The following is a 20450-nucleotide window of genomic DNA, read 5'->3' as shown; positions in this document are numbered from 1 at the left end:
AACAGGAAAGAAGGTGAAAGGAGACAATTTTAGAGAAGAAAATTTTTCGGTCGCTACCCGGATTCGAACCCGGGACCTTTGAATGAGAGGCCAACACCTTACCCTCTAGGCCACGAGAGCCCCCTCCCTGTCTCTAAGAAGTTTGATGGCCTGGCTGTGTGGGATATTGAATGTTTTCAGGGTATCCTTCACATCGTGTGTCCAGGTCTTTCTTGATCTTCGTTTTGCCTTGTACCCTGATACTTTTCTGTAGTAGGCTTTACTGGAAAGCTGCTGAGATGCCATGCGTGTGAGGTGTCCAAACCACCTGATTGTTTGCCTTCGAATGTAGTGGAGAACAGGTGGTGTTCCCACCATTTCTCTGATATTGTTGTTTCTGACCAAGTCCCGTCTGGTTTTGTTGACGGCTCTCCTTAGACATCTCATCTCGCAGGAGATTATCTTACGTTCCAGACTTTTGGTCAGGGTACATGTCTGGTACTGGTAGGTCAAGGTGGGGATGAAGATAGAGTTAATGAGCTTGGCTTTGGTCTCAAAGGGTATGTTAGGATGTTTGAGGAGTGGGGCAAGTTGGTAGTTGACGCTGTTAGCCTTTTGTGCTCTAGTCTCAATTTCTCTGTTGAGATGTCCGTCCTTCGAAAAGTACAACTAGAAAATTAGCTACTCAACACATACAATTACAGAGTAGGGCGAAGTTATAAGAAGAAATAGTGCCTTTTTAGCTTTTACACAGGTTCTTTTTATCTAAGTCTGCAATCCTGTATTGTGTGATTTGAATGTAGATGTAGAAGCTGAAACGTTTTTAAAAAATCTATACTGTTACTCCTACCCCATTTATCCATCCACACCTCCATCCATCCATCCATCCATCCATCCATCCATCCATCCATCCATCCATCCATCCATCCATCCATCCTTCTATCCATCCTCCCATCCACTCTATCTATCTATCTATCACTCTATCTATCTATCTATCCATCTATCTATCTATCTATCCATCTATCTATCTATCTATCTATCTATCTATCTATCTATCTATCTATCTATCTATCTATCTATCTATCTATCTATCTATCTATCTATCTATCTATATATCTGTGTATATATAATATATATAAATTATATTATATATATATATATATATCTATATATATATCTATATACATCTACTGTCTGTCTGTCTCTTTGTCTGTCTCTCTGTCTGTCTATCTATCTATCGTTATAATATAGATGTATTTTGATAGAGAGATGTGTACTAGTAAAGGACCACATACATTCAAACGTATTTCTTAATTATTATAATGTAAGGTAGGACAAAGTGGCGAAGTCGGATGAAAAAGGGAAATAATAAAAACAGCGCCAGACAGCAAATTAGGGTGAAAGACAGCGAAAGATTAAGGGAACAACGGATCTAGACAAGACTTGGCTTATAGATCTTCATTTCGGAGACAAAGTCATACAAAGTGATTTTCCTTTGTCAGAAAACAGCATGAAGGGATGAAATGTTGACAGGAAACGTGGAGATTAGAGGAGGCTGAAGGGAGAAAAGATAAGACGGACAAAGAAAAATGGGGAGGGGAGTGAAAGAAAAGGGGGGAGGGTGGGAGATAGATGGATAGATAGATAGATAGATAGATAGATATATAGATAGATAGATAGATATATAGATAGAGAGAGAGAGAGAATGAGAGAGAGAGAGAGAAGAGAGAGAGAGAGAGAGAGAGAGAGAGAGAGATAGAAGTAAAAAGAAAGGTCCAAAAGAAACTAAAACACACAGGGAGAGTGGCCACATCAGCAATCCAATCTAGTTTTGACAGCAACAAAATTGCCTAATTTGAAAAACAAATTCCAAAAACTGATATTTCCCACCGTTATACATATTATTTAAGGGGGGGGGTGGGGGGGGACTACACCCCCAAAGTCAAAATTCGGCTCAAAATCATGGAATTTGAGTTGTAGGCATTTTTACTCAGCCTCTCATACAACTATTTCATCGCATAAGAACCCCTAAAAATCGTATTTTTTCCACACCGGGCATGTTTGTAACCGCCATTTCCTCATTAAGTCAGTATTTTATTTTTCTTTATCGGCCGTTTTCTCAAAACGCTACTTTTCTCTATACTTTTTTGAATAACTCCACCATTTTTCATCCAATCCTCACGAAATTTTCACAGAATGAAGAGAAGAGGTAATACTAAAAATGTGTCTGTTGAATTTTTGATATATGGAATAGATTTTTGTTGGTGGTGTATGGAGTGTGGATTTTCACGGATTTTTCGCAAAATTAAATGCTACCTCAGGAAAAAATTCATTAAAAATGTTGTGATTCGTTTAGGAAAAAAACAACAGACAAATTTTTAGATTTAATGTTTGTAAACACGCATGTAAAAAAACAATCAATTTCCATGAGCGATAAGTGCGGTATTCATTACGTAAGACATGTCAATAAAATCCAATATGGCGGCGTATCCATGGAAACGAAACTTTTTACAAAAATTTGATTGCGGATTTTAAGACTCCTTACTATGCTTGTTATATGTGTCAAATTGGTAAAATTCGGTCCTGTAATAAGCGAGATAGCCTCCAGGTGTATCCCCCCCCCCTTAATGGCAAAGAAATGTTACAGTTAGTGTGTATTCATAAAAGTGTATACTTATTACACATTAAGTAAGGGTCACATTTTGCTTGTGTTTCCGACCAATAAAGACCCAAATAGCCACATTCTAGACTGCTAAATGTCGGTTACACTGCTTGGATTCCCTTTCGTTTACATTTGCAACAACAGATTCAAAACAAAAAGGCTATTTGGTCAGAATGTTCCCTTATAGTGCACATCAAGCTTTATCAAAGTAAATCATCAGTCTGCAAGCAAAGAATTCATTAGAAAGAATCATTGTTTGTTGCTAATGGTTAAAACATAACAGAATAAAGCTAGTGGAAAGAGCATACCATGTAATATTAATAGTCTTTTGCGTAGTGAATTCGATTCTGGCACACGTTAAAGGGATGGCGGGAAAACATCTGAGATCCTTTTCCCCAGAGATGCCAAAGTTCTGACGTTTATATCAAAATTGTCCATTTCTTTCACTTGGACCCACTTACGCCTATTTCCTCTGTAACGTTAAGGTGTCGAGGAGTGATGGAATTTTCTGGTCTCGGCAAAACGGCGAATTGGCCTTCGATAGAGTCAGTGTAAAGGATTTTTGGTTTGATACTAAAACAATAATGCATGTATGAGGATCAATTGCAACTTGGCCTGGAGAGAGCGTAGCACGCTGAGAAAGACTTGGTGAGAAGGCTCTGTGAGACTTGGAAGATCCCTTCAGGCCATGGTACAACAAAGTAAAAAGACGTTTTCAAGAACTGATTCGTCAACGTTTGAAAATGAATCAGTTCCTCCCAGACAGAGTAAGGAAAAGGGGAACAGTCTATTTCTAACTCATCCCAGCGATTCTCAAGTCGACCACACTTCATTGTGTTGCCATCTTGACCCTGGAAAAACTGATTTGCCTTTGAAATGCTCTGGACTTTGCCTAGATTTTCCGACCAACAGGTTCCACTATTTCTCGCCTCCAAATGAATCAACGTGTCTCTGAATGCCCAGTATGTGAAAGGGAATTAGTTTGAGAGAGATTATGGTTTTCTTGTAAAAGCCATTTTTAGTGGACTGAAATATTGATACATTTTTCTTTATGTAATCCTCTTCTTGTTTGTTTTGGTAAGTGTTTTACGGCGCTCGCAACTGCATAAGGTCATATGAGCGCGAATCCTCTTCACACGATATAACCCCCAAAAAATATATATATTCTGCGTGCAAGTTTGGCCAGTGCCTGCAATTGACGTACTGTAAAGGTCAAATCCTTCGCCCTCAGGAAAAATATGGTGGTTCAAGTACCTCTGTGTTTTTTCATGTGTGTTGTGTCCCTCTAAGATGATTGGCCGTGGCAGGATCGTTGGAAGAATACCGCCTCCAAATTGATCTCAAAGTTGTGTTAATGATTTGTAAATATTTACACCGTTCATTTCGAGTTATAAACCGAAATCTCATTTCAGGGCATCAGGGAGGGAGGGGGGGGGGGGGGAATTAAACAAGCATGACAGCGGAGACAGGTTGTGTTCACAGTGCGATTTGAGTCAGATTTTTTTAAAACACAAAAACGCATCAACAGTAATAAATCATTAAGACCCTTTTTTGCTTCATTTCCCCTTTTGTGTGTGTGTGTGTGTGTGTGTGTGTGTGTGTGTGTGTGTGTGAGAGAGAGAGAGTGCGTGTGTGTGTGTTTGTGTGTGTGTGAGTGTGTGTGAATGTGTATAAGTGTGTTCGGGGTGTGAGGGGGTGTCTATCTATCTATCTCTCTTTCTATGTATACTACCAAGCAAAAGAAACGCAACAAACTATTTTGGTCATAACTAAGCAACCATCAATGGTAGAAGACTAAAGTTTACACCGTCGATAGTATATCATATCCTCTTCGGAAATCAAAATCACCCGTCATGCTTGTCACCGCCAACTAGAGTTATTGCCCTTTAATTCAAGCATGGAAAAAGTCACGTCGTGCCTTCAAAACATGGTCTAAATGAGTGAAAAAGGGGTGAAAAGTAATCTCCTGAGCTCGGCTATAAAAGCCGTAGTAAATAATCGGTTCGGTCATTTCACCTGCAATTGCTACGACAATGCCACGTTTAAGGGCTATACAGCAAGAAATAGTAATAGACCGTTTGGAGGGTGGAGAAAGGCAAATTGTGGTTGCCAATCATTTTGGTGTTCACATCTCGACTATCCACAGACTCATAACATATTTTTAGCTCACGAATTTTATCTCGGACGGAAAAAGGTCAGAGCGACCCGGAGTGACTGATGCACGTGCATACAAATACATTGTCTAGATGTATCGTTCAAATCGACTTCAGACAGCTACAAGAACATCAGATTTCGTAAGGGGTACCCACAGAAGAGCCATAAGACGACACACAGTAAACCCAGGATTACGTAAGAAAAGCCCCAGACGCCCTCGACCTTACCATGGCCCAGTCTTGACCGCACACCATCGCTAAGAGCGTTTCAACTGGGCCCAGCACCATGTCAACAGGCGTCTGAGAGACTGGTCTTTGGTTCTCATTTTTGGACGAATGCCTATTCTCCATAGATGCAATAAACAGGGACCTCAGAGTTAACCAAGAGAAAGGCAAACGTTATCGTAACCACTGTGTCCAAGAAAGGAATCACTGGGAAGGACATTGCGTAATGATTTGGGTGGAATCATGTGGAACCACAAAGTAGGACCAATAGTCTTCCAAAATCAAGGCCAAGGTCGATGTCTAGCTATCAATGCTGCCCGTTGCTTAGCAGAAGTTCTTAGGCCCCTCTACACAGTCAAAATTTTAACTTCAGGTTCCATCCAGATATTGCTTGTGCGCACGCTTCCCGTGTTACACAGGATTTCCTCCAACACCATGGCATCACTCTGCGGCCTCACCCTGCCCTTAGCACGGATTTAAACCCAGTTAAGCATTTTTAGGACGAAATTAAAAGACGCACTGAGGGGAGATAACCAAGGCCGAGAACCACTCAGAAAGTGAATGTGGCCATCCGGGAGATGTGGAGGCAGATCCCGCTATGTTTTACTAACAAGCAAGTGGCTTCCCTGTACCGGAGATGCACTGCGGTTATCCGATCTAATTGTAGCCAAAACCACTACTGAGCATTTTGATGCATTAACCGGAAGTTAAAAATATATTCCGCGAAAATGTAAGTTTCACAGTGATGCCCCCACATATCGTTTCATAATGCCAGAAAACAGTTTGTGTTTAAATTCCCCCGTTTTGTTAAAAATGGAAAACGAACATGATCACCATTGCAAAGGTAAACAGGATTTTGCGTTTCTTTTGCTCGCTAGTATTTATATTATATATAAATAAAATAATATATAACATAATATATTTGTTTGTGTGAGTGAGAGAGAGAAAGAAAGGGAAAGAATGAGAGAGAGAGAAAGAGAGAGAGAGAGAGAGAGAGAGAGAGAGAGAGAGAGAGAGAGAGAGAGAGAGAGAGAGAGGGGGGAGAGGGGGGAGGGGGGCGGGGGACGAGAGGCGTTTCCATTCGGAACGCACACTTTGTACTTCGTAAATGGAATTTAGACATAAGAAAAGGTGGGCTAGACTATACAACTACTACATAAGTCTTTTCAGGGACCACCGAATTAACGGCGAAGTCCAGTAGACTGGATTAGGACCCTTTAAAGGTTTTCTAAGTTGCCAGACGTTTTAGCAGAGAGTCGAAGAGAGAATCACTGTCCTTCCAGCATCTGTAGAGCGTTTACGTTTTGGTTTGTGAGAAGCTGATATCCAAATCCATAATCTGTCTTTATCACCTTAGTTGCCTTCTGCCCATCCGATCCCATTTCTCTCTCTCTCTCTCTCTCTCTCTCTCTCTCTCTCTCTCTCTCTCTCTATCTCTATCTATCTCTCTCTATCTCTCTCTCTCTCTCTCTCTCTTTCTCTACTCTCTTACAACACATACACTCACACATACACTCACACATACACTCATACACATACACACACACTCTCTCTCCCTCTCTCTCTCTCTCTCTCTCTCTCTCTATCTCTCTCTCTCTCTCTCTCTCTCTCTCACACACACACACACACACACACACACATACACACACACACACACAAACAGATCGTTCGTCATTATATGAAACTTTTCAAAATTAGAACACAAACGCTAATTTTCAGAGGGAAAAGATACAGCCTGAAGAATCAGATCTGATCTATAATACTATTAATACATAGCTTCTTCGGTATGCCAAGCACAGCATGGTTAAACGTTAACACAGACATGAGTCTTTCTTATCTCCCCCAAAACTGTTTAACTGTATAATGTAAGTATTCCGTGCAAGGGCCCAAGTTCATTAACTTGGAATGTGGCAAATGGTTTTTCAAAATCTCTATGCGTGGGAGAGAGTAAAAAGGGTGCGAGCGAATAATGATATCCTCTTTTTCATTTTTACTGTCTGTTTTTCCAAGTCGCGTCGGGAAGCTGCGAAAATTACAGTTCTCACAGAGTAAGGTGAGGGTCATTTACTTTATGAATAAGCTTGCAGTGGAGGTATAGTAATATTCGTACGTACGAGTTGAACATTTCTCTGCCCCCCCCCTCTCTTTCTTTCGCTATTTTCTCTCCACCCTTCACATATACGCCCCCGCGGGGACACACACACACATACACACACACACGCACACACACACACACACACACACACACACACACACATACACACATACACACATATGCACGTACATTACATGTATACATACATGCACACATGTATACATTACATACTGATAATACATTACCTACAGACAGACAGACAGACAGACAGACAGACAGACAGACAGACAGACAGACAGACAGACAGACAGACAGACAGAGAAAGAGACAAACACACACACACACAGATAGAGAGAGAGAGAGAGAGAGAGAAAGAGAGAGAGAGAGAGAAAGAGGGAGGGGGGGGGGCAGATAGACAGACATACAGGCACACAACTTAGAATTATCGATCTTGGAATCAGGAGAGATTAAGGAATAAAAGCATGAGGGAACGTAAAGCAAAAGACGAAAAAGAAATAATATAATCTGGAGTTATATTTACACTCTTCAAGCAGACGACTGAAGCAGAAGGATGAAGAGATATGAGGATATCCCTCCTGCAGTGAAGCTGATTGTGCCACAGAATGGCAGGGTGATTGACGGACTCCAAATCCCGATGCTTGGGTTTGCTTGAGGACACCAGGGAAAGTGGTAGATAGATAGATGGGCAATAGTTTTTTTTATGAATATGATTTGACGCCACCATCGACACAATTTGGATCATTCAGGAGGCGGCTTTTGATCCAACCCAAGCTAAGGGGGATACAACATTCCTGCAGAAAGACCGAGATACTCGATAAAAAAAAGTCTTCTTCCCACCCGGGAATCGATCTCAGGTCTCCTGCGTTCTACAGCGAAGCGCCTAACCGTTGTACCACAGACGGCAGGATAGATAGATAGATAGATAGATAGATAGATAGATAGATAGATAGATAGATATGATTTGTGTATGAGTCTGTTTGTGTGTGTGTGTGTATGTGTGTGTCTATGTGTGTGTATGTGTGTGTGTGTGTGTATGTGTGTGTGTGTGTGTTTGTGTGTGTGTGTGTGTGTGTGTGTGTGTATATGAGTGTATGTGTAAGTTTCAGTGCGTGTATGTATGAAAATGGTTTAGGTAATAAGGGAAACATGAATGGAAACGTTCCGGGTTGGGGGGGGGGGGTGGGGCGGGGCAGAATGGGGTGTCTTCTGAGAGAAAAAAAAACATCAAGGAGAGGTAGCATTATCTTACATTGTGTTACAGATCCTTTTGAGAAATGTTTCAACAACAGCCCTATCGAAGAATGACAAATCTGTCCAAAAAATAAAAAAGGCAATGTAGCCGACTCCTTTTACTTTTATTGATCACAAGACATTGCATTCTGAAGCAGGCATGATAATAATGATGATAACCATAATGAGTGTGATAGTTGCAGTGCACATTGTCCACAAAGTAGTCCAGAATTATACCAGCTCATCTACATGGCTCTAGACTCTTTTGCTTATCGATCTGTTTATACATCTTACCGAAAACAAGATGATATTTGATCCAAATAGCATTTATTTTTATTGTGCACCTGTTGCCTTTATTCGGCAAGTTATTGCGTTATATTGTTTGCTTTTTCATTAATGGAATATTGCCTTCCTTCTCAGAGACTCCTACGCTCTTTCAACATATTACGCAAAGTTCCGCATGATTATTCTTAATACAAAAATGCCCTGGACGAGAGACTGCAAATAAAACTTTCTTTCTGTATCATTAAAGGGTCACACCGTCCACAATGTCCGACTGTAACCGTATATATGTGCGTGGACACTTATTTTCTGGAACAAAAATGGAAATAAAAGCTTTTGCCAGAATTGCTCAAACTTTTAATATGTAGAGCTAGAATTTTTCTGGGTTCGCTTTTATTTGATTTTATTTTTTGTTTGTTTGTTTGTTTGTTTGTTGTTGTTGTTTTTAACATGTGTTATGTTCCACCAATTGTAACTGCAGCTATGAATAACATAATTTGATCCAAAGAAGAGTGTTTGACCTAACACTAACAGTATTATTATGTACTTTTCAGATCTTTTATAAGGAATGAATTGACTTGTTATGATCAACCTCTTCACAATACCAACTTGTCCTTTTCCATCTGTCTGTCTGTCTATCTGTCTCTCTTTCTTCCAGCCCTCTTCTCTACTTCTCTGTGTTTTGCCTGTTCTTCGTAACGGTATGTGTGAGTGTGTTTGTGTGTGTGTATGCGTACGTGTGAGTGTGTAAGTGTGTGTGTGTGTGTGTGTGTGTGTGTGTGTGTGTCTGTGTGTGTATGTGCGCGCGCGTATTTGTGCGTAAACCAGAGTTATAATAGGAAACCAGAACGTACACTAACTTGAGTTAGGACTTAGATTGGAGGAGGAAAATGTCTAGTCAGTGATAGGAGAGAAAGACGGACTAGAAGTGGAGGGAAAGGGGAAGAGTAGGTGATTGGTAGTAAACGAGAGAGAAAAGGAGAAAGAGATATATAGATAGGTTAGATAGAGACAAAAAGGAAAGAGAGAAATAGACAGAGAGGAGGGTAAGAGGAACAGAGAGAGAGGGAGATAGAGGAGAGAGAAAGAGATAGAGAGAGAGAGAAAGAGAGAGAGGGGGGGGAGAAAAGGAAAACGTCAACTTTTTGTGATCAAATCCATAGAAACGATAAAAATATTTTCAGGTGCCTTTCATCGGCACAGCGTCCATTTGACTGAATTAATTTTTGACCAACATACATGGAATTTATGCTGACCTACAGCTCCTTGGAGCGGTCAAGGGAAGGCGGTAACCAGCGAAGACATTTTAAAAGTGTCACAACCTTGAACTCCTGTGACACGCAACATAGATGTCAAAGTTCAACAAGCCACAAATACCGTGCATGTCAAATCTTTTGGTTCAGGTTAGGGGCCATGAACCAACCCCATGTGAATTTTTGGCAGACCTTTGATAATTGCTAGGGATCCTGATGACGCACGAGGGGCACACCAAAAGTTTTTTTTACCTGACCATGAAGGAATAAAAGTAGAAAGCTGAAAATTGGTCCTAACCTTAATCTTTTTATGTGTAATCGCCGCCCACAGTTATACATTCTTGCCATCGATGTGCGACCTTGAAAAGACCTTGAGAATAGAAGACTCTTTCTTTGTCAGCAGAACCCTTAACTGCTTCTTAGACCTTATCATCACTTTCAAAATGCCTTCCTTTCAAATCCTTTTTCAGTTTGGGGAATCTAAAAAAATGTCGGACGGGACAAAATCTGGAGAATAGGGTGGATGTCGAAATTTCATAGCCCCTTTCTCGCGCAGTTTCAGGAGCCTTTTTGGATTTTGTGCTGGCACGTTGTCATGAAGCACAAAATGCCCTTTTCCGATCTTTCCTCCTCGTTTTTCTTTTATAGCCTCTCGTAATTTCTTTTAGCTGGTTAGAATAATGGTCACCTGTGATCGTGGGTCAATTTTGAAGATAGTCCTTCATAATCATTCCTTCTTGGTCCCAAAAACCTGATAGCCTCACTTTTCCACTTGATGGCTGCACCTTTGCCTTCCTTGGTGTTGGGACGAGGGGAAAATTCCACTGAATTGAAGCAGATTTTGACTCAGGATTGTAGTCGTGGACCCATATCTCATCCAAGGTTACAAGTCTTTCAAAAAATTAAGTTTCATCCTTTTCATACAGACCAAGCAATTCTTGACAACAATGCACACGTTGCACTTTTTATGGATTAGTCAACAAACGTGGGACCCATCTCGCAGTCATATTCAAATGTCCGTCTAAGATTCGTTCAACTGATCAAATGCTAAGCGTAGCTTCTCTATGCTCAAACGTCACCCGCATATCAGACAACACAAGTTTCTTGATTTTCAACACATTCTTTTCTGCTGTTGCTGTCACTGTGTGACCATCACAGCGGTCATCTTTAATGTCCATGAATCCGCATTTGAATTTTGTAAACCAAAATTTTATCACAGCACGGGATGGGCAATCAGTTCCATATACGGCTTTCATCTCCGTGAAAATATCCTGTAGTTGCTGGCCTTGCAAGAACAAAAGCCCTCATTACTGCCCTGTGCTCAATTTTCTCCATTTTTATCAATGATAGTACATAACAAGATGGGCCACTTCTCTCTTTGAGCCAATTAAAAAAGTGTCCTCAAAATTTGGTGGCGCCCTCTTCACAAAAGCGCACTCTTTGCAAACAGAGTTACCCTACTTGAGTTTTAAAAAATCAAAGTGAAACTAGCAAGTTTTGGGATAAATTTTGGAAGAACGCTTTTTTTAAATGGTTACGCTGACAAAAAACCTCTTCCGGAGGAAAGGGTGATGGTTTTCTTCGTTTAATTTGACTTTAGAATGAAAGGCGAGAGGTCATTAACATTTTAAAAAAACTAAAACTCCGCACTGAACGTACCCGAACTGCTGATGAACAGCAGTCGATCTGCACACGCAAGGAGGTGCTATTCCTATTCTTCTTCTGGAAAAACGAAAGAGAGCTTCAAAACAGACTGCAGCGCCATCTGAAGCAAAGAGCATACTTCCTGCGGACACTTTTTTGGCTGAGTGGCCCATCTTGTTATTCACTATCTTTGTTTTTATGTAGGAACTGGAGAACAACATACCCTCATTCACGTTCAGTGCGTTTGTGTTAAAACTAGTGATCGGAAATTCCCCCAAATTTATATGCATTCTAGGAAGATGATTGTTGGCTTTCACCCCAAAATATCAGGATTTTACCTTTATTCCTTCATGGTACGATAAAAAAGAAAGCTTTTTGTTTGCTCCTCGCAATAATACTTTTCTTAGATCTAACGTTTGGTCACTCCCTGAGGGGAGATGGGAGTGGCGGACATGTCTTGGCCATCGCGACAGCCAGATGGGGTGTTAAATAGGCAACACAATAGAAAAGGGTTAACAACACAATTCATAACATTGCTCATCATCATCATAGTAGAAAAAAAATATACTTGAGACTTGGATATGGTTGGTCATTTTCAATCAGATGTTCATTTCATCATCATCATCATCATCATCATCATCATCATCATCATCATCATCATCATCATCATCACATCATCATCATAAACATCATCTTCATCATAATCAGCGTCGTCGTCTTGTCGTCGTCGTCGTCATTATCAATACCATTGTTAATATGATCAGTGGCGGAAACAATAGCTTCATTAATGAATCAATGCTAGCATACACGGCAGCAATCGCGCAGTGTAACAATAGCAGCTGCAAAAATAGAAACTACAGATGAAGAATACAAAAATGTATTTACATATCCTACATTCTCGCTAACATCGTCAAACATCGTTTACTCATGGCAGTAAATATTGTTCTATCTTTTGTAAGAAAACGTTCAGTTAAGTTTCGTATAACTAACATTTTGATGCACATTTCTTGAACTCGAAGATACTTGGCACTTTACAAAAAGGGATACGGGTCAAAAAGGAGTTTCTTGAAAGACTACGTAAGTTAAGCGCTAACAAAGTTCAAAGTTTCCATCACCCTTCACGTACCCATGCCAACTCAGCTGTTCATCCAGCCTAACTGTAGTTTTTGTTTTTCAAGATCATATTTGATTTTTCTTGGAACAGCCACACAGCCCATCTTCGTCCATATGTGTATCTTAGCGTGAGCGTGACGGAAGAGACTGTGTCCACACTACCAGAAATACCTTCCTTTACACTTTACTTACAGTAATTGAAGAAAACATTTCTTTTCCGAGTTCCCATGTCTGAATCAGACAGTCAGACTAAGGCTTATTGGATTTCAAGTTCCTCTGCTCTTAACAGTACGGCATTGAGGCACAAAACCATTTTCTTCAGCGTTATTTTTAAGCTGACATTATCTTTAAGCTGGAGTTGAAGCGTCTGCCTAAAATTAATCTTTTCAGCTGCAATGACAACATGCTGTTTTACCAAATATCTTGTTTTCGAGCAGAACCTTTGACTGTGAAATAATGTTTTATCTTATAAACTAGCTCTCTTTCTGTCGCTTCCCATCAGTAGACTATAATATGCAAAATGCCCCAAGCATGATTTTTCTCCTCCTGCTGTTAAGAACGTTATGTATGTGTGTGTGTGTGTTTGTGTGTTTGTGTGTGTGTGTGTGTGTTTGTGTGTTTGTTTGTGTGTGTGTGTGTTTGTGTTGTTGTTGCTATTGTTGTTGTTGTTGCTATTGTTGTTGTTGTTGCTATTGTTGTTGTTGTTGTTGATGATGATGATGATGATGATGATGATGATGATGATGATGATGATGATGATGATGATGATGTTGTTGCTACTGCTGTGGTAAAGTAAGGGGAATAACGTTGTGTACAGATACCTCTATAAAACTGTCTCGATTAATACCCATGTAGGGTGTACCCTATGTGTTTTATTGGGCAGATGAAAGTAAGAATAATTTATTAGTGTTCGATTCTTTTGTAGAGCTCTCACAATAAATATAAGATTGTTATAACATAAACACAAACAAGAAGAACTTTTGATGGCTTAGGGAGGTAGATATATTTAACCAATGCAAAAATCCCTAAAATATACAAGAAATGAATGAGGGAGGAATGAAAAAAGAGAACTCCAAAAAATTAAAGAATTCGCTTTTCCTGGATAAATCAGACAAGTCAGGGCTGGCTAGCTAACAAGACAAATTAGACGACCGCAGTGGGATAAACGAAACCAGGAGTCGGACACATTTAAAATGATTGAAAGGAATTTAACTATAATACATTTTTTTTTAAAATCTGAAATAATTACTTTTAGGACAAAAACACATTGTATACAGTGCGTGATATTCATCTGTAATACCAGTGCTCATGCAAAAGTAGGCAACTTTTCTCCTTATAGGTTAATTATGACACGACGATAGAACTCGAAGGTAGGTTTTTAATAACCTGTTTTTCTTAGAACATTCACATCCAAAGAACTCACATTCACTATTCCATTCAACAATCCACTTAGCATTTGAGAGCATCATATTACTTTTTGTTTCCGTTTTGACCGAAAATAGTCCAGATTTTCTTCTTCTTATTTTTTTTACAAGCAAATTAATCTTTCACAGTTCGGAAATGAGGTGAACGAAGTTCGATCGAAAAATTACTTTTCGAAATCAATAACATGACAACATGAGCATCCCTTGAACGTATTTGAATTAAGAAGAGGGGATATCGACGGCTGTGAGAATGTTTAGATGGGGTAGTCTCCCCGGCACGATGTGAACAGGACAGCAGCAAACTCTTCATTCACCATGGGTTTTTATAAAGGAGAAATGCGGAATGGAAAGCATTTTCTTCGATGTGTTTCTGATTTCAAGCTGTTGAAATTTGCATTCATGATGGGTACGCAATTGTACGAGAATAATTCATGTATAGTAAGCACTAGTTCTGCTTCCGCAAGTATTCCTGTTCTTACTTTTTCTTCCCCTTTCAATCGTCTTCGATTTCTTTTCTTTCTAGTAACTCGTTCTTGTTCTCCTTGTTAATCTTGCTCTTCTTGTTGTTCTTTTTCTTTTTCTTTTTCTTTCACGCCTAACTATCTGATAGAATATCAGCACTCCTGATTCATTGATGTTACATTACAACGGAGCATATTTCAATAACGAAGATTCAAGGGGGCAAGGCACACACACACACACACACACACAACACACACACACACACACACACACACACACACACACACACACACACACACACACACATTAAATATCTTTCCGACTCTTTTCTCCTTTTCAAACATTTTTTTCAAAACTAAACAAACTTTATGAAGACACCCCCAGCTGCTTCCACTCCCACTTCCCATTTCGGCAGAAAATCGTCCGATGCTCAAAGCTCGGAATGAGAGGCCCTGGGCCGTCTCTTTCCGTTTTGTTTGCTTGGCCTTCACGCTTTTCTTTTTTTCATTTTCCCCTTCTTTCTTATATTACGTCCTTCTTTCATTCTGTTCCCTTTTATCTTTCGTTACTTCCGTACTCTCTTTGCTCTCTTCTTCCTGTAAAAATGAGGGGGGAGGGATGGATAGAACGGGGACGGGTCAAAGAGGACCTAATACTTTGAAGAAAGGCGGAAAATCCAATGTCCAAGTTCTAAATTATGTATATCTTTTCTTGAAAAATAAAGAAACGAAAATCCTCTCACCTAGTTCCGGGAAAACCAACGGTTTTAAAAATTATTATTTCAATACCACAGTTTTTTTATGGGTGCCCGAAGCTTTCTTTTTGTTGTGAAGTAATTGGGTTTTGTAAGTGAGTACAAATATTTAAATGGAAATAAAAACGACAAGACAATTAATTATTGATTGGATAAACCACCAATGAGCTCTTCAGTCGGTTCCCTACTGCTATATCTTCTGAGTGCTGACCCAGACAGAAAACCATTACTGCTGAGCAGATAACGCCAAACGTGTGAAACAACTCGGGCAAGATAGGGTAACCTTGCTGATCATTGACAATGAAATCTCTCGCAAAAGCTGGACCTAGGAAAAGGGAGCATAGAAAGAGCTGGGGTAAATAAGTATTGCCGGTGGCTTGTTTCTTTTTCTTTTGTTTTTCTTCCTTTTTTTTTGGGGGGGGGGGGGGGGGGGTGCCTATTAGCTCATCTAAAGGAGTAATATAAAAAAAGATTATAAAACCAAATAAGCAAAATTATCATGCCTTAATCAAATTCTTGTAATGTTGTGCGTGTGTGTTTATGTGTGCATACCTATGTGTGTGTATGTGTGTGTGTGTGTGTGTGTGTATGTGTGTGTGTGTGTGTGTGTGTGTGTGTGTGTGTGTGTGTGTGTGTGTGTGTGTGTGTGTGTGCGTGCGTGTGTGTGCGTGTGTGTGTGTGTGTGTATGTATGTATGTATGTATGTGTTTGTGTGTGTCAGAGAGTAAGATTACAATATTTGCACAACTCTTTTGTGCCCACGTGTGTTTATGAATGTCTTTGCGAGGTATAGTGTACAGATGTGTCTGGTAGTAGCTTCATGAGTTAAGTCTTCTCTTTCATTTCCTAAATTTTAGAACGTTGATAGCAAAATATGCGCTTAAATGCAACAAACAGCGAACTTGACGTACAATTACTCCCTCACAAGCCAAGCACCTATAAGCATAGTTTGATTTTGAATCCAAGCAGGGACTAAATTATATTTCAGGTTTTTTAAAAGAAATATCCTTCCTCATCCCAGTTTCCTAATTAGAAAAGTTAGTTCCCAGCCGCCTTTGAAACACAAAACATCGAAAATACAGGGCGATTCAAAACGAACGAACAGGGTTTTTGACGCATTGCTTCAGTTTTCAAGCATCGTTTTATGGAATGAGTTGGTGACCACTTGAAGGCGGCTCTCGTGGCCTAGGGGTTGAAGTGTTCGCCTCTCATTCAAAGGTCCCGGACTCGAATTCCGGTAGCTTTGAAAACATTTTCTTCTCTTAAACTGTTTCATTTCACCTCCTTTCCTGCTCTGTAGCAATGTTCTGTCGTCTGCTTTCTGTCCCCACCCCCTCACCTCATTGGCCCCCTCCTCTGGGCTCCTGACTCTTTCTGCAGCCCATCTATTGCTACTCCTAGGCTCCTTCCTGCTGCTGTCTTTCAGCCACAACCCTGATCTGCGGGTAGGAAAGATCTACACCTAGCCTTCTTGGACATGGGTTAAAAATCTCAGAGGTCCCGTGTGCGAAATGCGCATGTTAAAGATCTCTTGGTGGTCCAAAATCGATAAGAGAAGGCTTCGGCTGCCACCCGGGCAAAATTCAAAATTTCCCACCAATTGAAAATATTTAATGTGTCCTGCGTGCTCACATGACATTATGCGTTGCAAGCACGCCGTAAAACACTTACCAATAAAAAAGACCGTTTGAAAGAAAAGTTATCGAGCTTTTTAATAATTTGGCGATGATAGATTGGTCAGAAAGGGACAAAAGACCCTGCTCTCTGTGCTTGGTTTGCCATATCCCTGATTTTTTTCTTGTGGTGATATAAACAGTCTTCACAAAAAGTTAAGGACCAGTCCTTATATTAGGTAGTATTTTCCAAAAATATAAAAGTAAACAGATTTATCTTGTAAAATTCGGTAGCTAGGCTAAGGGGTTAATAGTGAATGCGGTAACCACTGTGTGGGTGGCACGTGCGCGTCATGTGACCTGCTTTGCGCATGTGAAAATCTGCGATTTCGGCAAAACTGGACCGAGTTTCAAAGTCAGTGAGCGATACCTGGGGCTTTCTGCATGGCAAAAACGAGATGCACGTGGAAGAATGCACCTCTGGCTACGAACTATGCTCATTTGTTTGTCTATATAAGCCGCCGTTTCAGCTCTGTTTTTACAGTGTTACCATGCCAGGCCACATGCCACCACGACAAAAGTTGAACGACTTGGGCAATTGTCTGGCTGCAGGATGGAGTTGGCGTACGCGAAGTGTCACGCAGACTTCAGGTATCACACTCCATCATCATAGACAGCGGCTTGCGGTGACAGGAAGAGTCCAGGAGCGGCGTCGCATGGGCTGTTTCAAGAAAACGACAGCAAGAGAGGACCGCTACATCGAACACCAAACAATACAGTAGCGGACTAGCTCTGCCAGTGTCATCAGGCGACGTCGGCGAGCTGCCATCTACACTACAGTCAGTTCGCAGACAATACGTAATCGCGTTCATGACGTCAACCTTCGTGCGCGTCGTCCAGTCAGAAAACTTAAGCTGACCCAGAACCAGCGAGCCAACCGTCAAATCTGGTGCTCTGCCCACCAGAGGTTGACACATGCCCAGTGGACAGAGGTCCTATTCACTGGTGAATCTCGGTTCTGTCTGACATCCGGGGATAGCCGAACCCGCATCTGGAGGCGTCCACGGGAGCAGCTTGCTGCCAAATCAGTTCAAAAAGTGGTCCCGTTTTGGAGGCCATTATGATTTAAGGGGGGGGGGGATCAGTGGGCATCACAGAACATCTCCCTTTACCATGTCGACGATTTCCTGACAATGCAAAGGTATCTGCAGGAGATCCTTCAACCTCTGCTCGTCCCTGCTCCGTAGCAGATTGGGCCTGCTGCTGTCTTTCAGGAAGACAATGCCACGCGCACAGGTCTAGGGCGTCAACGCCTTCGTGCGGCAGGCGGAGATTATTCGCATGGTTTGGCCAGCCAACAGTCCAGACCTCAATCCTATTGAACTGTTCGTCGGAGAAATTGGGAGAACCACCCTTTGCCCGCCAACCTACAGTAGCTGCTTGGATGGCTGCAACAAGAATGGAACAACATTCCTCAGGCCTTTGTGGCACGCCTGATCAACTCTATGCGCCAGCGGTGCCCTGACAGCTTTGCTGTGAAGGGTGGGCACCCGCGCTTATGACAATTCTATTGACATTCACGAACTTAACTGGTCGTTTTCTTTGATATTGCCGAGATTTGAGACCCGTTCTACTTTCTTTTGTAGTTTTCGACTTTGAGGGTGGGTTCCTTTTGAGCGCTGGGAATTATGCATTTCGGTTTCGATTGTGATGAACTTTCTTTTTTGCACTTATGGATTGATGAATTAAACGTATGTAATAGAAGGAACAATTTGATAAGGTGGTTTTAATTTTGAGTGCCCTTTTGCAAGTGGTGCTCAACTTTTTATGAAGACTGTATCAAAAGATCGAGTTTACGTTCCACCGCTAACCACTAACCTCGATATCCTTAAAAAACACCGAATAACAACTAGCAATCAATGTAATTGGTTGTGATGTGTTGAGACGCCTCTGGGAGGAATTCTCGTATCGCATTTTTTGCTGCTTCTCGTGGCCACATTGAATACTTCTAATGAAGGAAATAAAATTTGATCGTGAGCACAATTCTGGTGACTTATAGGGGGTGCCCACATACGCGATCGGGTCGGGTCGGGTCGGGTCGTGTCGGGTCGGGCCCATCGGGTAGTCAGGGCTAGCCAAACCGAGGGCGCAAAGCGGCCATCGTGGCACAAACTGATCCACGCGATCGGTGACCTACAAAAACAAACGCGTTTGTTTTCTTGCCTGCGAATCGCGCGATCGGGTGGTTTGCAGCCAATCACAACAAGGCTGAGTCATGTGTCCATTTTAACCCATGTATTCATTAAGTAATACTCTGGCCTCGATTCGACTCATTTTGGAAGGAAATTTGCATCTTTAAGTACATTTTTGCTTCTTCGTTGCACTTTACATGATCAATAAAATTGTATCTCATTAAAATATCTTGCACAATAGCAGATTTGTGCTGAAAGACAGCAGAAAAATGAAATCAAAGCACTTGACCTAGATCTAGATCTAGATCTAGTTTATTTCGTTCTCAGGAGGGCTAAAAATAGGCCATGTTAGACCAAGAATCTAGCTAAGGACGTGTCTAGATCTACGTTCTCTAATGTTTAGTGCTTCCAATTTTCCGCCAGTTTTTAGTTTTCTCCAGACCTTATCTACATGTCCACTAGATCTAGGCCTAGATTTTAGATCTACATCTCGATTTATTATGTCGCTTTGCCTTTCCTGAAACATTGCTGTAAATATGAAGCTTAATCTACCCTTCACTGATGAAAGTTCTGATGGCCGAGTGAACAGTGTGTCTGCGTTTGAAACGCAAAATATTATTTTGTGAGTGTGGGTTCGAATCCCAGTCCCAGCTTTTTTTCCCCTTTTTCTCATCCTCCCAACTTACCAACAATTTTTCCCATAATTATAATGTGTTGCTTTTTAGTTTTTAAATAAATTGTTAAATAAATCGCCTGTGCTGTCTGTTGTTCTCGTAATCATAACACACTGTGCTAAAAATAGGTTCAGCTGGTCTGATGTCGGTGGAAGCGGATCTTTTTGAGTCGCTTCTACACCGTGCAAAAACTTCGTACATTAGCCTGGCCTGGAAATGATCTATTTTGGTGGACACGTAGATCAAAGCAAGTTAGCAAGCAAGCAAGCACCAAAAACCACCAAAACCCACCAAAACCCACCAAAACCCACCAAAACCCACCAAAACCCACCAAAACCCACCAAAACCACCAGACACCAAAACCACCAGACACCACACCCACCACACCCACCCCACACCCACCACCACACCCAATATGATTAGTTAAAATAATAAAAGTAACTTTTTGAAGGGTTAAGAGGAGATAATCAGAGAATAAGAGATCCTATTTTCAATCGTTTTTCTTACCCAAAAATGGCATCAGAATTGACACAATACAAAAGACCATTTTGAGTTGGGGAAGTGCATGGAAAAAGCAATACAGTCAAAATTAAGGGGGTGTAGCTATGGTCAACACCCAAATGCTATAGTTTTTGGTCTAACGCTTGCTTTTCTGCATCAAAGGGGGTGACATA

At 41.0% G+C, this 20450-nt stretch overlaps 1 pseudogene; it reads right to left on the bottom strand.

Annotated features, from left to right (window-relative positions):
* Positions 1-17557: 17557 nt before the first annotated feature.
* The window catches only part of LOC101855074, an 11424-nt pseudogene continuing 8531 nt past the window's right edge, over positions 17558-20450 (bottom strand).

Source organism: Aplysia californica, unplaced genomic scaffold, assembly GCF_000002075.1.
Source record: "Aplysia californica isolate F4 #8 unplaced genomic scaffold, AplCal3.0 scaffold00016, whole genome shotgun sequence".
Classification (NCBI taxonomy): Eukaryota; Metazoa; Mollusca; class Gastropoda; order Aplysiida; family Aplysiidae; genus Aplysia; species Aplysia californica.
Note: the sequence above shows the minus strand (reverse complement) of the source record. Positions and strands in the feature narration are given on the sequence as shown.